The sequence below is a fragment of the Leptidea sinapis genome, chromosome 15 (assembly GCF_905404315.1).
Source record: "Leptidea sinapis chromosome 15, ilLepSina1.1, whole genome shotgun sequence".
In the NCBI taxonomy this organism is placed as follows: Eukaryota; Metazoa; Arthropoda; class Insecta; order Lepidoptera; family Pieridae; genus Leptidea; species Leptidea sinapis.
In genome coordinates this window covers 8,492,691-8,508,272 of record NC_066279.1, presented here as the reverse complement: position 1 = coordinate 8,508,272, position 15,582 = coordinate 8,492,691, and positions in this window count along the sequence as shown.

Here is a 15,582-nt window from a genome sequence, read left to right as displayed (position 1 = left end):
TAATATCTTATATAGCTTAGTGGACAACAACTTATGGTCCTAATTAAGTAAAAATTTGCATTTTGATACCTTATATTGCCGATCAAACAATGTGTATTATAAAATTTATAAATCAAAATCATAAAAAGATGGGTTGTTGCGGGAAAGAAAAACTTTACAAAAAAATAGTCAAGCGTATCTCTCATTATAAATCAATTGTATGGGAAGGATGTCATTTTAACTAAAGGCAAAGAGTGAGAAATACAGGTCATTTGCTAATTTGGTCTAGTATTTCCAGACATAATAAATACATCGATACATATTAAACTTCGAGCGCTGACAATAGAACTCATTAAAAGAGATTATGTTGTGGAAATAAACTATGATCCAGTGGAACTAGGGGAAACCTTACAAACCGGGGTCAAAATTCTTACTGTAGAAGAGCGCACTCTATACGACCATGTAAGTCACAGTGTTGATAATGCTTCAGGAAAAATTCGGTTTCTGGATGCACCCGGTGAGACGGGAAAAACTTTTCTCACTAAAATAATCTTGGCATAATTGCGTGCTCAAGGCAAAATAGCTCTTGCTGTAGCGTCGTCTGGAATAGTGGCCTTGTTATTACCCGGTGGCAACACTACTCATCATATGTTTAAAATACCTAAAGATTTGGATATAAGTGAATATCCTGTATGTGGTATCTCCAGAAACAGTGTTAAAGAGAATATTTTATGCAATTAGTGCTTAATAATCTGAGACGAGAGCACTGTGGCACAACAAAAAGCAATAGATAATATAATAAAAGTGAGTGCACCTACCTAAAAATATAATTCCAATGATGCTTAGGCTACGATGCCACCTTAGGTGAACTAATCATTCGCTGACCTTCAAATATCGTCTGGGGCCTTATGGTTCCAGAGATATAGTGATGAGTACATAGGTAGAAATCTCCTATAAGTTGCTTTTTCTCTTATCTTATAATAACTATATAATTTGCAGAAGTATCAAGCTATATTTTGCTCCTATAGTATTTACTCTTCAAGATTCTTGGAACGAAGTTCCTTATGGAACGATGCGGAGGGGTACCCTACCCGGGAAAAAACGCCCGGAACGTAAGATTATTATAATTTATATATAAATAATTGACAAGTAACAATTATTGACATTTGACACATTTCTGAAAAATTACATTGATTGCTTATTTTATTTATTTAGAGCATTGGTAACAAGGCCAAACCAAACCAAAATACAATAAACGAATATTTAAATCATATTTAAATAGGTTTATAACTGCAAAATTACATTGACATACAAGAAAAACAAGTACATTATATTTTCTTTGACTATTACGTTGCGCGCGCACAACGATATCTAAAAATAAAAGATTTCAGAAATTTTCTGACTTTTGCGACATTCATTATTTTTTTTGGTTTTTTGCCCATTATTAGGACAGGCAAAGGGTTCAAGGAAATACAGCCGTATTCGTTAATCAATATATATAAAAATGAATTGCTGTTCGTTAGTCTCGCTAAAACTCGAGAGCCGCTGGAACAATTTGGCTTGAATTTTTTGTGGAAGTCCAGAGAAGGTTTAAAAGGTGAATAAATATGAAAATGCTCGGAATTAAATTAAAACAACAATTTTGTTTTTCCCTTGATGTGTAGGTATCGTTCAGAAATCAGAAAGAATAGCTTAAAATGAATAAATAATTAGAATTTTTATATCTTTCCAACTTTCTCAGCAGGTAAAATATAAACTGAATTTTAGCTCAAATAAAATTTGAAAACAATATTTTTATGAACGATAAATCATTAGTTTTGACATGTGTGTCCGCGGACGAAGTCGCGGGTATCAGCTTGTATTTAATAATTTATTTCACGATTTTTACAATATAGAATAGCACGACGGATAAAACGCCAAAGAAGTTAAACTTCTTGCGTGCATACATAAGAATACACACACTTTTTTTTATTTTTAGACAGTGGAATTCATTGGAAACTGCCCATTTTTTTAGTAAATCTTTAAAATTTATATTTTATAATAAGGAACTTCGTTCCTATCCGGTGTCCCACGACACCACACGTTTTTTTTTATGAAAAAGCAGGACAAACGAGCGTACAGCTGGTGTTAGGTGATCACCGCTCACATTCTCTTACAACACCAGAGGAATCACAGGAGCGTTGCCGGCCTTTAAGGAAGATGTCCGCGCTTTTTTTGAAGGTACTCAGAAGGTATCGTATCGTCCCGGAAACATCGCACGAGGACGCTCATTGTACAGCTTTGTGTTATGTGAAAGAAAGTTCCTTGGAAACCGCTCCGTGGAGGACCGCCACACATCCAGTTTGTGAGGATGATATCATAATTTTTGCCGTGTCGTGCGAAGGTGGAATTGCGCGTCAAGAATCAAACAGCTCTCAGCAATCCATAAACATTAACAAATATTTAAAGTACACAGTTGCTATAACCTTATATTATTTGCATCGATATTAATTCGACCGGCAATAGCCAATAATCGTGCATACTATGGCCTTGTGTTCCTTCTGATCCAGTTTCTATGACTTAGGAAACTGCATAATGTAGTAAATTTTCATTAATGACTTAATGAGGTTATTGCGAGCTTAATCGCGATCATCTAATTATAACTTGGACTAACTTGATAAGTTATGGTCTTCTTTTGGCGCATTGCAGTATATAACGTTATCTAGGACATGTTATATGCTAATAATTACGTAACTTAACGCATTGTTGTGGTTAAATGTTAAGGAAAAAGAGACGACATATTATTTTTAACATGTATTTGACAACACCTTTTTAGTAGAATTTATCAGCTTTTCCGATGTGTATGTCTTTAGATCTACTCAACAAAATATAATAAAAAATAAACTACACAATTAAAAAATAAATTTCCTTTCCCGGCAATATATTTCGGCTATTCAAACGCGCCGTTTTGCGCGGGGTTTATGTGAAGTCAGAGTCTATCCCAAGAATCAATATATCAATATTGTACTAATAAATGTATGGCCGGCTTTTTCCTTCGGTTATACTGCGAAAACGACTAAATCGATCAGAATATAAATTCGGAGAAGATTTTAGTAAATAATGTGTTGGTGATTTACTGATTCAGTCCATGACATTTCATTACATATAGTGATAATTCATACAATGATATAATTTAATATATCGCTAACCACCGAAAATAATATCGAGGAATCCATTGCTTATTTTATCTAGACTTTGACGTCACACAGCGCTACAACCAATAGCATTGCGTTTCGATGTTTTATATTTCGCGCGTATTTATTGCACTTTTGTATATTTAATATTCAGCACAAATCTAATAAAAAAAAAAATAACGAAAGAATAAATAATAATAAAGATTAGAAAAAATTATATTTCAACTAAATATAAGTTACACGCATATACCATATAGAACAAAACCGATTTTTTTTTAATTTATTGTTTCTCTGTCTGTTTGCCTGTTTGTACTGGCTAATCTCTGAAACTATTGGACCGATTTAATTGAAATCCCCCGTCAACATCTTAGATACTTTCTATGCCGGAAAAATAAAGGATTCCCGTGGGACAGTTAAAAACCCATACTTAATTATATAGCGTGGTACACAACAACTTACGCACAAAATTTAATAAAATTTGGCATGTTGATACCTTACATTACCAGTCAACATTTAAATACTTTTCATTCCGGGAAAATAAAGACTTCCCGTTGGACAGTTAAAAACTTATACTTACTTATATAGCTTAGTACCCAACAACGTACGCACATCATTAAAAAAAAATGGCATGATACCTTATATTTCCGGTCAACATCTGAGATACTTTTCACACCGGAAAATTTAAGAGTTCCCGTGGGACAGTTGAAAACCTATACTTACTTATTAGAGAAGTACACAGCAACTTATACACATAATTTAATACAATTTGCCAGTCAACATCTTCGATACTTTACATCCCGGAAAATTAAAGAGTTCCTGTGGGTTAGTTAAAAACTATAGTAACTTATATAGCTCAGTACATAACAAATTATCCACAAAAATTAATAATATTTACCATGTGGATACCTTATGTTGGCGGTCAACATCTTGGAAACATATCATCCTGGAAAATTAACGAGTTCCCGTGTGAAAGTTAAAAAACTGCAGTTTCTTATATAGCTTAGTACACAACAACTTATACACCTAATTTAGTAAAATTTGTCAAGTTGATACCCTATATTACCGGTAAAAAAATGTGTATTATAAAATTTAAAAATCTCACAAATATGACAGGTTCCCGCGGGAAAGTAAAAGATTACAAAAACAAAGCCCATCATAGCGTCATTCATATTAAAACAATTGTGTGTGACGGACGTCATTTCCACCAGAGGAAAAGAGTGAGAACGACAAGTCATCTAGGTACATCAATACATACTTAACTTAATCTTACAATCCTGTGAAAATCTCAGCCCTACTGGCTTTCTAAAGAAGTATACATTTATAAATATAAGTATTGGCTATTACATATTATTATAGTTTTCAATTTCAATTATCGTTATTCAAAGTAGGATTTAAGATTATCTATGAACGTTAAAAACTACCACCCATTCGACAATGTATGCCTCAGAACTGAGAAGAATGCGCAAAAAACTCAGCGGGCTTCTTTCTTTCTTTTGCAATAAAATTTCGTTATAAGAATATTATTTAAATAGCCTGAGGGCGGTCGCTTAATTCCCAACCTGTGGTATCATTAAGAAAGTTATTTATGTAATAATAACCGATACCACATCAAAAAAATTAACAATTAATTTGAACTTCGTAACATATTTCTTTTGTGCATTTTCTAGGATAATGAAAAAGCATCGTATATTAATTAAACGTATATCTTTTTTAGCGGTATGTTTTTTACGTAAACATATTAGTTTGATTTTTTCACACCTTCAATTTCAACTCGATCCCGAGTTCCCGAGATAAAGGGTCTTGACAGACAGAACTCAAATGTTTCGAATTAATTGATTGAGTTGAAACGTGGGTGATGATGGGTGGTGGATGACCTAAGTACTTAAACCTCAAAAAAGATATTGAGTACAAATATAGATCCATCCAACTACGATGTATCAACATTTGAATTAATAAAATTCAAAGAAAATCACCCTTTTAATGACAGGATAAAGAACACAAAGGAGCAAACATTCACGCACATGGACCTGAATGATCCGCACGACGAACCAGCCACCAGCTATTCGAAGATTTTTGAATTATCGAGCCGAAACCATATATTAAATGGATGAGAACCATCTTCATACCTCTTACTGTCCTATGACTCTTTTCCACTCAAGCAAAAAACTGTCCAAGTAATATAATATATAAATCAAATTGTAGAGGTTTTCCTTTATGCGCGCATCTAGGAAAAGCTTTAGGATATATTTTAATAATTAAGGCTTCTAAGTATTATTAGGAAGACACTTGGACCTTATCAAGAAAAAAAAATTGCGATATCTTCATTCAATATAAAGTTAATAAAGTTTTGACAAAGATTTTTATAAGTACTACGTGTTTAGTAATGTGTGTTCGCGGATGAAGTCGTGGGTGTCAGCTAGTTTTGAATAAAAAAAATATTTGAATTTTAATTTGAATTGATCTTATATAATAATAATATAATAATGATATACCTTTTGGATGGTATAATTTATACGAGTATATAATTGTTTTTTTTCGAAAGAAAAAGTTCTCCCGCTCTGACAAATCCGCGTGCACTCGTGTAGGACTCACGATACGGATATGTCAATATTTTTTTTTTCTGAAGCACAAACTAAAATGAAGATAAAGATACCTACAATGCCTAATTGTTATGGGAAACTAATATTTACGTTACCTCTTTTTATGGAAGAGGAGGACAAACAAGAGTACAGGTCATCTGGTGTTAATTGATCACCGCCGCCCACATTCTCTTGCAACATCAGAGGTGTCACAGGAGCGTTGCCGACCTTTTAGAAAAGTGTACGCGCTTATGGTAGCCATGTCATAACGACATGGAATCACCGCACAAGGAAGATCATTCAGTAGTTTGATGTCAAACATTTATTCAATTTCAAAATATTTTTGGCAACATTACATATTTAAATCACTTACTGAAAGGTGGAATATACCATCTATTGGGAAAGGAAATGTCAGGACTGAGAAGAAAGAGCGCCAGATAAGAGTGGTGTCTGAGGAACTTTAATAATGAAAAGAAACGGAACGTTCTTCGGAGAATTCAAAAGGCATAACATTTACTTCACAGCTCGTTTTAAGGCGGTCGTAGTAAAGCCCATTGATCTGGTCCTAATTGAAAAATGAAACTTTTATGCACATTTAGAAAGATAGTAGGTAACATTAATAACTATGGAATACGTATTGGGACGCCTTCTAAAATATCTTATCGTATATCGGCCTGACGATTGTATTTATTACATTACACGAGCGTACACGGCAAGCGTTTTCATGGTCCTATGCTACCTTCTCCCCGTGGATACGGCAAGACAGCCGTCAAAAACTGATATTATCTACGTATGCTGGGCTGTTACATGTCTGCCTTAGTTTGATAAATGTCATTATAGTTATATAATTTAAATATTAATATTGTTTCTGTTGTTTAATCAATTTTAATAATCATTATCACGAGTTATGTAATTTGAAACAATATTGTAAGTAGAGGCATTTAGTAAGTATTGCATAATATGTAGATGAACTTGAATTGTTTTGTTTTTCGGTAGATTTCTCGCAGCAGGTATCGTCATGCTCGCTTAAATGCCTCTGCTTGTGGCGGCGACGTGGGGCGGGTCGTTCCCTTCCCTAAAATATGGTCGAGGCAGGCGATGGCTGGTCCATGCGTCATGCTCGTGAACGGGTGCTACTCGTGGGGGTTGGATGATCTTGTTACCGGGAGGTCTGCTTGATGTGTTTTTTTTATTATTATTATTTCCTTTAAAGTAAAAGTTATTATATATTTTATTTTATGAAATGCTCACATAATGCCTCTATTTATTTACGGTATGTGTGGATTGATGCATCTACTATACTCAATAACTCTTGTGTTTATAAGTATTAATTTACTTTTTTTTCTTTTTTTGACTTACTCATGTAAGCCTTTCAGTTTTTGACTTTTGAGTATTTTTGTTGCGTCACTTTGCATATACTGTAATTGAAATGATTTTTAAAACAATTAAAATGTAAATCTTGACTTAAAAGAGTGGCAATGAGTTTCTTGCTACTTCTTCTCATTAGCTCAACCCTTTACGAAGTAGCGGTAAATTCAATAAGAAAATATATTTATATTTTTTTTTGACATTCATAAGTGTCATTTTTGTGACCTACATGAATAAAGTGTTTTTGAATTTGAATTTTGAATTTGAATATCCCAAGACAAAAACACCAGAGAGATTTTTTCACCGTTATGTATTATTAATTGCTCTTGGTTCTAAGAGCCATAAATTAATAATGTAACATTTTTGATATCTACCACTATAATTATTACAAATAATTAATTTAAAAAAATTAGAAAAATAGACCATTGCCTCCTGAGTTTATGTTTTTTTCCTCATTTTAAAATTAATACAGTAAGTACATATTACCTAATAATTAAAAGCGATCTTGTTAAATTCAACGGAACACTCTTGGTCTACAATACACAATATTAGTAACTCTGATAACTTACATATTTCCTTGTTTTTCTATATCTGTTAGAGTTCTTCCAAAAAAATAATCAATTATTATTGTAAACGTGATTCTTGGTCTATTTAAATACTTGTATATTACTCTTTTGCTATCAGCGCCATCTATGGAATAGCTGGAATAAGAAGTACCTCATGCTTCGAGCGGCATTGTAACGTAAAGTATAGAGAAAAATATTCGACTACCTGATCGTTCGTTATTCGTACTTCTTATTCTAGATGACGTTTCTCGAATATAGATTCTCTTTTATTTATTGTTATATAAATTTCAGTGATAATGCGTCTATTCCTTCGTTACGGAACTAATAAGAACTGTAAAATTAAAAACTGTTATAAAACAATCTTGTGGAAATTTTTATTATTATTAAATAATTATATATATATATATATTATTTATAAATACTTCATAAGAAGTAATAAAAAATTAAACTGTAATAATTAATAATAACTGTATAAATATAACTTATACTATATTGGATGCATCAACCTTTTTAGATCTTGAATTCGTTGTTTGTCTTAGAATGCTTCATAAACAAAATGGTTGTGATGACTGTCATAACTACTAATCGCATCAATCAAATACAATGGTTTATTGTATGTCAGGTCGACCTGGCACCAAGCAGCACTCGTTCAAGAGTAGTAGAAACATGGATTTTAAAGAAACATGGCGGTCTTAGAAATATATTTAAATCTTCGCGATTCCCTTGCGGTGACCACTTGTGAAAATAGTTATATCAAGCTATTTTTAGGGTTCCGTAGCCAAATGGCAAAAACCGGAACCCTTATACATTCCGTGTCCGATGTCCGTCCGTATGTCACAGCCACTTTTTAACCGACTTCAAAAAAAGTGGAGGTTCTCATTTCGTCAGTATTTTTTTTTATGTTTGTTATCTCAAAACTTTCAGCTGGGTGAACCGATTTTGATAATTCGTTTTTTAAGCTTCCCGTGTTCCATTGTAATTTGGTCCAGATCTGCCAATGGCATCCATAAGAAAACCATAAAAGTCTTAAATTTGCTATACATAGCAAAGTGGATGAAAAATTTAGGAATAACTCAATATCGCGCCAACCGATTTCGATGATTCTTTTTTATTTGATTGAAGTATATCCTTTATACTTCAAAGATAGTTTGATGAGAGTTTGGTTAGGTTCTGATTTCGGAATCCATGACAAAGTAACGGAACTCTTCAATTCTTAGGAGCAAATTAACGATACTCGGCCGAATCTTTTTTATGGTATCCGGATATTTAAGTCATCTACCATAACATAGTTATGGTCAATTAATTGTCGTGGTCGAATATGATATTCAATGGTACTCCTTAACGACTTACAGTAAGGGTGCGATCTGTGGCAGAATTTCTAACTGTCCATAAACAAAATGCAAAGCGCTTACGTTCATTGCTGCATTGAAAAATTTCGTATATCTACACATATTTAGACAAATTGTGTGTTAGTGTACTTCAAATTCACTAAAAATCATAACATAATTCTTTTTTTAAAGAAAAAACAACCGACTTCAAAAACACTATTCCAAACCAATAGATTTAATATGCACTAAAAAATAAAAATAAATAAATAGAAATAAAAATATAAAATATAAATATAATTGCGTATTTTTATACAATCTAATTCTAGCTACGATTATTGTAATTTTTGGAGTCGGTATCATCCAAGATAGGTCTGTAACTACATACACAGTTAGATAGGTGAGATATGCTTGAGTCGTAAGGAGGCGAGAGGCGAGACCGGGTCGCGGCGGAAGGACACAGATTCCAAAAACAACAATAATAGAAACTAAAATTATTGTTTTTTTGTTAATTTTTTTTCCGTAACTATACTGTTGAAACTTGGTAAGTAGATGTATTCTGTGAACTGCATTAAGATTTTTATACCAAAATAGAAAAAAATAAAATTTGGGGTGCCCATACATAGAACACTTCCACCGAAAATTGGTTTTATCGAGATCTAGTTAGTAGTTTTTTTTTAATACGTCAATTGAATTATCAATAATTTTATTGAAAAAAATAACGCTGTTATTAAAACATTGATCAAAGTTACAACGAAGTACAAGATCTTTTATATTCTGTTACTTGCTGCCATGGAATCCTTCATGGGGGAGTCCGACTCGCATTTGGCCACTTACTATTATTTATTAGTGGCTCATAGTCATAAGCCCCCATACACATTTGTTCCTTGCCATGATAATGCTTAAGAAAATACTATCTTGACACGGCATCAAAAGGAATTCATACTTACCTATATTAGTGAGGGTAGACAAATTTCACGAGTCGCTTCGAACATTTGTATTACTTTTATGATTAAACTTTCAAGTTTCTCCGTCGATTTGTCTAGAACAAATTGTTATTGATGGTCTGAGAGTTTCGCAAATCTGATATCCCTTTTAACACAGTGTTTTTATATTACTAGAGCAAACGAGAATTGTTAAGTAATTGGACCATTCCTGGCTTTTGTGAATCTTGTTGTTCTGAATAAACTAAGGTATAATACATTTTTGATATTTGATTCACAAACGAAGGAGCATCAGTTTCATGTAATGGTAGGCTAATTATGTAGGTAACTATCAGAGCCAAAATCCAAACTCTTCACAAATATGTTTGAACATTTTTATATCAGAAGATATTTTTTTTCCATCCGAAAACACTCCTGTGATTCCTCTGGTAGAACATAAGCTAGTTTGTCATATTACAAAAAAAAGCATTTAAGAAGTAGAAAATAAATATTAAATTGGGAATGAATGATTGAATGATTTATTTATTCAACATAATGCGGGTACAACAGATCGAAAACAATTTCTGATGAGCCTTATACATTTTACCAGTGTAACTGGTGTTTTAATATTACATTAAATTTAATTAAATAAAGAAACAGAAACAAGATAAGATTAAAAAGTTAAGTCATACATAAAATGTATACAAACAAAGCACAAAAATAAAATAAAAGTAATGATTAAAATGTCAATATAATAAAAGTCCAAATCCAATTATTGTCAATAACTTTAAAATATCTTTAACCGTTAGTAGTCCTTAATTTAAGATAAGATTATCATTATAGAATTCTGAAATAATATAATAGCGTTGTATATTGTAGCTATAAGCTACCACACCCTACCTAAGCTGCCTACCCTATTCATTGGGAATATAAAATTTCATGCAATTTTAAATACGAATACCAATTTATTAAGTGAATGTAATATAATATATAAAATTCTCATGTCGCGGTGTTTGTATTTAAACTCCTTCAAAACGGCTTGACCGAATGAAATCATGAAATTTTGAGTGCATATTGGGTAGGTCTGAGAATCAGACAACATCTATTTTTCATCCCCCTAAATGTTAAGGGTGGTCCACGCCAAATTTTTTTTGTTTGATTTTGTTGACTTTTTTTTTAAATTTATTTGATTATGAGTCAGCATTAAAAAATACAAACTACTTCAAATTTTCACTCATCTACAATCAACAGTTACTTTTGTATCGCGATTTTAATATCGGCAAAACAACGTTTGCTGGGTCAGCTAGTTATAATATAATTATTTAAATTTAAACTTTCTAGTGAATTTAGTCAAAATTACACGTACGATTACGATTTTTATTGTAAAGTGTGCAGTGAAAAGTATAATTCCCACCGACAGAGGATTGGATCCTATGCGCCATCTGTAAACTCTGGGCTCATGAAAAATGCACTACTGGCGATACTAGTGAAGGTTACGTGTGTAATATGTGTCAACCAAAACAACCGTAGTGTATTTATAAAGATTTTAATGTGCGTTCCTAATTACCCCATACCGTTCCCATTTACCCCGCGGGATGATCTCAATTACCCCATAGGGTATCGGGTAAAAAGAAATGACAATATTTTTTGTTTTTATTAAAATTTCTGAAAAAACGGTTAATTTTTTTATTTTTTTTTTGTTACTTTTAAGTAGATAAATAAGCAAAGTTAAGGTTGCAATAAAAGTTGATTATCTCATTGACTTTTTTCTATTATTTTTTAAGCGTCCGAAGTTGTGTTCCCAATTTACTTTCCCCTTTCTTAATTCTTTAAAAAAAATCTGTATAATACAGGCACTTAAAAGAAAAATTCTTCTTTATAAGTGTCTAATAAGTAAGTAAGTGTCTAATAAGTTACATAAAACAACTTTTAACGATGAAGTAAATATTAAAGCTAAGTGACTAAGCTTACAAAATATAAAACAAAACTTTTACCTAAAAGCGGGCGAGTAATATTCGGATTTGAACAAAAACTTATTTGATTTGTTTATACAAAAGTACAAAATCATAAGCAATAAGGGTTATCGATCATGTTGTCCAAAACAGACGCAAGAATATATTCTATACGAAAGTTTGATATCGAAGTACGAAGTTCGTGCATGTGTTAAGCGCACGGAATACTTTACGGTATCTCGTGAACTTTCCCATCTCACGTTGTTACAAAGAATCATGATAAATAAGCTTCATTATGTTAGATTTTGCTTTGATTTTAGTTAAGAAATACGTCTATCACAGCTCGAACAAAATCATTGACGAAAAATTTGTTTAAGTTGCAAACAAACGAACATACAAAATTGTGTGTGGAAATGACAAGCTAAAGGCTGTCCCATGGAAACAGTATTGAATGTTGAATGCCTAGGTATAATATGATTGATTGTTGCACTAATAAGATAAACACGTGTAGTCTACATTAAATAACCAAGAATATTATCATATTTAGATAAGCATTATTACTGATTGTAACTGTAAATAGTATCGGAATAAACGCAAGTTTTTAATTAAAGTTTTAATGAATGAAATGTTTATGTTTATGAGTCAAACGATTTTTTAAGAAGATTTTTTTTGTATTTCTTAAGATTTAAACCTTTATATTATTTAAGCCATGTAATTGTAAATATATTGTTCGGTATGTCGGTTGCAAAATTTAATGATTTATGCTAACATGAAAACTAAAATAGGCTTTGTAGTAAAGATAAGTCTTCCGTCAAAAACTATCTAAGTGATGATGAAAACAGCATCAAAATCTTTTCAGAGTTAGTGGATATATACACAGACTGTGAAAGGTGACTATGTTTTAAGCCTATATAAAGACAGACCTATATGTTATGTCACGTAATAGTTAAACGATACACGAACATTAATTATTGCCATTAAGCACATAATAGTCTTTGGTGATATTTCGTATTAGTTTATTTTTATGGATCTCTTTTTCGAAAAATTCTAATTGAAAAATCTTTAATCATTCTCCATTGTTCATTTGAAATGACTAGCCTAAGGTTCTATCAAGAATTTCTGAAGTAAATAAACGTGAAACCATAAAAGCTTGATAATTGAAACTGCTTTTCTAGTAGTACTTACTGTCTGCTTCCTTTTGTTTGGCGGGAGATTATCTTGTCGTGAATAAATCTGTTTTATTTTGTTGGAGAACAAAGGATGTCTTAGTGATTTCCACAGCACATTCATGCTACACTTCAGGTTTACAATCATTATTAAAAAACTTAATAATTATAATATATTTTGAGGAGTTTCTTCAATGACTTATAGATTTCATCATCATATAATTTTACAGTTGGACTAGTTTGGCGACCCTTTCAAACCAAAACACAAAAACTCCTCTTGATTTTGAAAAAAAAGATTAAATGTATTTATCTCAAAATGACGAAAGTCGAAAAACACAAAGAAATAAAATTAATAATGTTCCTTTTGTCCTGTCTGATCAATTAATATATATTTAAATGCAAATTTTTCTTATACCTATATATTATTTCAAATATTTCGTCCTTATGTACCATTGGTATTTTACCAGATATGAGGAATATATCGTTAAAACACTCAATTTTTACTCGAATTTCACACAATTTCTTATATTTATAGGAAATAAATAACGCTGTTTTGACCAACTGTCACATTAATACGAAAACACTTTCAGAAGATTATAGCATAAATGTATTTAAACAAGTAACAATACAAGAGTTTCGCCTACAATTAAAACTCATATTATGTCCTTCCACCGTTATTCGGCTTAATAAACAATATTGTGATGACATCTTCTGATTCCGGCCGTCTTTAGTCCTTCCTTTAATTTTCGTGGCAACTTCCAGCCACCATGTTCACCAGGTGAGTGCCATCGGTCACTGGACTTCATTGTGGTCTCAATTAGCTACTTATATCTAACTTTACTAACACCAGGCAGAATTTACTGTGAGGCCTCGTATAAGGCTCCGCACATAATATGAGTTATACTGGTAGGTAAAACTCTGCTATTTTTTCCTTTTTTTTATGGAATAGGAGTACAAACGAGCGTACGTGTCACCTGGGGTTAAGTTATCTCCGCCGCCCATATTCTCTTGCAACACCAGAGGAATCACAAGAGCGTTGCCGGCCTTTAAGGAAGGTGTACGCGCTTTTCCTTCGAAGTTTTTCAATTTACAATATATTTTGAGGAGTTTCTTCAATGACTTCGTCCGTTAATCCGTTATTCAAGGCCTAATAAACAATATTGATACATTGTGTGTTATCGCCTGGTGTACCAGACGCCAATGTGAATACACCATAAACAACAAGAGATATATACTATTACTAGTGGACCCACAGACGTTGTCCTGTATACACGTCTAAAATCAGTCCAGCCGTTAGGAGGAGTTCACTAACATACACATGAGCAGGAGAATTATATTATATGGACGGAATTGAGAATCTAAACCAATCTCAAATTCAATGGAACACACAAAAAATCATCAAAATCGGTCCAGCCGTTTAGGAGGTAGTTCAATCGTGAATCTAAACCATTCTTGAATCCACCTGATGACACACACCAATCTCAAATTCACTGGAACAACCAAAAACTTCATCAAAATCGGTCCAGCCGTCTAGGAGGAGTTCAGTGACATACACACGCACACAAGAAATATATATATAAAGATTTGAATCAAAAGGAACTATTTAAAAGCGATCTTTAAATGAATAATCAGAATATGATGAATTTCCAACACGAAATACTAATTTAATATCAGGTTACACGTTCGAATAATGTACCCAAAGAAAGTCTAGCAGATATTGCACTAGGCGTTGGTCTTATTTCTTTTTTGTAAAATTTTGAGAATGTTTTTGTGCTTCCTTGTGCGGTGTTTCCGGGACGATACGACCTGGGAACCTTCAAAAAAGCGCGTACACCTTCCTTAAAGGCCGGCAACGCTCTTGTGATTCCTCTGGTCTTGCAAGAAAATGTGGGCGGCGGTGATCACTTAACACCAGGTGACCCGTACGCTCTTTTGTCCTCCTATTCCATAAAAAAAACCTTCAATTAGCCTTAAATAGGATTTTGTTTAAAGGTTCTCGATCAATCCAACCCTTGGAAGCTACAACGACTAAAGATAGCCGGAAACAGAGGATGTCATCAGGCTAACGAGTGGATCGCTTTTTTCTAAGAGAGGTCTCTTATTCACCCGATTATATTTAACGTGGAGTCATTGATAGATTGACAGATGACGACTATAATCTTGTAAAAAACGGAGATCCGAAATCCACTACGTTATAAGTAACTGTTCGCTTTCAAACTTGACCGGATTATATCAATACGCCATACTGTAATTACTACTAATTCAAACTTATGTCAAATCACTGCACGTTTCATAATAAACTAAATTTAATTTTTTAACTTAGGCAGTCGCGCCTCTTATTACGTAGTATTTACATCCTCTTTGGATGTCATCTCAATATTGTATATGAGGCCTCGAATAACGGCGGAAAGACATAATATGCATACTATAAGCATTGCAAACCGCAGTACCTGCACAGATTTTTATAAAAAAAAATATAAATTACTATAGCAAAGCGGATTAAAATAATATAATTCATTTTCTGAACAAGAGTACATATACAATACTTAAA